The 2,500-nt window shown below is 54.0% G+C and overlaps 2 non-coding genes across 2 annotated transcripts; both read left to right on the top strand.

Moving 5' to 3' along the window:
- Positions 1 to 2,091: 2,091 nt before the first annotated feature.
- On the top strand, positions 2,092 to 2,164 carry trnar-acg (transfer RNA arginine (anticodon ACG)). Its single transcript has one exon. It is a non-coding gene; the product is annotated as a tRNA-Arg (tRNA).
- Positions 2,165 to 2,252: 88 nt separating this feature from the next.
- On the top strand, positions 2,253 to 2,325 carry trnam-cau (transfer RNA methionine (anticodon CAU)). Its single transcript has one exon. It is a non-coding gene; the product is annotated as a tRNA-Met (tRNA).
- The last annotated feature ends 175 nt before the right edge of the window (positions 2,326 to 2,500 follow it).

The raw sequence follows: 2,500 nt of genomic DNA, 5'->3' as shown, positions 1-2,500 counted from the left end.
ACCGACAGCTGACACCACTGTTGCGTTTGAGCCATTGCCCCGAGCCAAAAGAGGAGTGGAGAATGCAGGCATCGATCCCGCTACCTCTCACATGCAAAGCGAGCGCTCTACCATTTGAGCTAATTCCCCAGCTGCGTCTTACAATTGCACCAAGTTTGCTTCTCAGTAGCTCCTTAGCACTCGCCTCTGAGTTGCTGCGCCACCAGCAGGGATCTCCTGCTTTGGGTTAGCCCGCTCCCTGATCTCTTTCAACGCTTTGCTCCAATCGGCGTTACCGAGCAACGGCAGGGCGGGAAGTCAGAGAAATGGGGAAAGAAGCCGAGAAAGAGCCCGAGCCGACGGAAGGGAAGCGAGGTGACCGGAAAGTAGCAGCCGCCACGAGCGTGAGGGAGCAGCCGAGAGCCCTGTCTGACTGATAGATGAATTCTTTTGCCTGAGGTTTTGCCTGAAAGAGAGTGGTGGGTGTTTTGGTGCATTGCTGCTCAAAGGCACTCCCTGCTGGTGTGCAGATGCAACTGCTCAAGCAATGGAGGTGTCCTGTGCCTCAGCAGCAACATGTAAACTAGCGTCAAGTTAAGAGCACTGCCTTGAGCTGAAAGCTCCTTACCGCTCACTTACTGCACAAGAACGCCCGCTCCTTCAAGCCGGAGTCGAACCAGCGACCTAACGACGACTTTGCTTTGCTTTTTTTCCACTGCAGTCCTCCGCTCTACCACCTGAAAATCGAAGGGAAGTGGCAAAGGTGTCTCGCTTTGGTGATTGTCCGCCGTGCGCCTTTTGACGCTCGCGGCCTGGTGTACCTGCTGATGCCGCAGTGTTGTGGGACTGTGAGTTGCCCGCTGCTCTGGAGAGGCTGTGCCAGTGGCGCAATGGATAACGCGTCTCACTACGGATCAGAAGATTGTAGGTTCGACTCCTACCTGGCTTAATCTTTTTTACGCACTTTGCATTATGGCTCTAGATGCCTCGCAAGCGCACCTACTTGGTCATGCTGCCCAGCAGTTTGCACGGCCAGTGCCTTCTTAGCGCAGTAGGCAGCGCGTCAGTCTCATAATCTAAAGATCCTGAGTTCAATCCTCAGAGAAGGCATTGATACTTGCAAAGCTTTTTTATCCCTCATCTCAGCTTTCCATTTTGGCTGCACAAGACTTGCTGCTACGGCACACCAAAGGATTTGATGTCCCTTGGCCCCTCTGTCCCTCAGCGTGTGGAGACCCTTCGGAAGTACACAGGTTCACCGACAGCTGACACCACTGTTGCGTTTGAGCCATTGCCCCGAGCCAAAAGAGGAGTGGAGAATGCAGGCATCGATCCCGCTACCTCTCACATGCAAAGCGAGCGCTCTACCATTTGAGCTAATTCCCCAGCTGCGTCTTACAATTGCACCAAGTTTGCTTCTCAGTAGCTCCTTAGCACTCGCCTCTGAGTTGCTGCGCCACCAGCAGGGATCTCCTGCTTTGGGTTAGCCCGCTCCCTGATCTCTTTCAACGCTTTGCTCCAATCGGCGTTACCGAGCAACGGCAGGGCGGGAAGTCAGAGAAATGGGGAAAGAAGCCGAGAAAGAGCCCGAGCCGACGGAAGGGAAGCGAGGTGACCGGAAAGTAGCAGCCGCCACGAGCGTGAGGGAGCAGCCGAGAGCCCTGTCTGACTGATAGATGAATTCTTTTGCCTGAGGTTTTGCCTGAAAGAGAGTGGTGGGTGTTTTGGTGCATTGCTGCTCAAAGGCACTCCCTGCTGGTGTGCAGATGCAACTGCTCAAGCAATGGAGGTGTCCTGTGCCTCAGCAGCAACATGTAAACTAGCGTCAAGTTAAGAGCACTGCCTTGAGCTGAAAGCTCCTTACCGCTCACTTACTGCACAAGAACGCCCGCTCCTTCAAGCCGGAGTCGAACCAGCGACCTAACGACGACTTTGCTTTGCTTTTTTTCCACTGCAGTCCTCCGCTCTACCACCTGAAAATCGAAGGGAAGTGGCAAAGGTGTCTCGCTTTGGTGATTGTCCGCCGTGCGCCTTTTGACGCTCCCGGCCTGGTGTACCTGCTGATGCCGCAGTGTTGTGGGACTGTGAGTTGCCAGCTGCTCTGTACAGGCTGGGCCTGTGGCGCAATGGATAACGCGTCTGACTACGGATCAGAAGATTGTAGGTTCGACTCCTACCTGGCTCGAACTTTTTTACGCACTTTGCATTATGGCGCTAGATGCCTCGCAAGCGCACCTACTTGGTCATGCTGCCCAGCAGTTTGCATGGCAAGTGCCTTCTTAGCGCAGTAGGCAGCGCGTCAGTCTCATAATCTGAAGGTCCTGAGTTCGATCCTCAGAGAAGGCATTGATACTTGCAAAGCATTTTTATCCCTCATCTCAGCTTTCCATTTTTGCTGCACAAGACTATCGACAAGACTTGCTGCTACGGCACACCAAAGGATTTGATGTCCCTTGGCCCCTCTGTACCTCAGCGTGTGGAGAACCTTCGGAAGTACACGGGTTCACCGACAGCTGACACC

The sequence above is a fragment of the Somniosus microcephalus genome, unplaced genomic scaffold (genome assembly GCF_052327205.1).
Source record: "Somniosus microcephalus isolate GS21.2 unplaced genomic scaffold, FLI_Smic_1.0 scaffold134, whole genome shotgun sequence".
Classification (NCBI taxonomy): Eukaryota; Metazoa; Chordata; class Chondrichthyes; order Squaliformes; family Somniosidae; genus Somniosus; species Somniosus microcephalus.
Note: the sequence above shows the minus strand (reverse complement) of the source record. Positions and strands in the feature narration are given on the sequence as shown.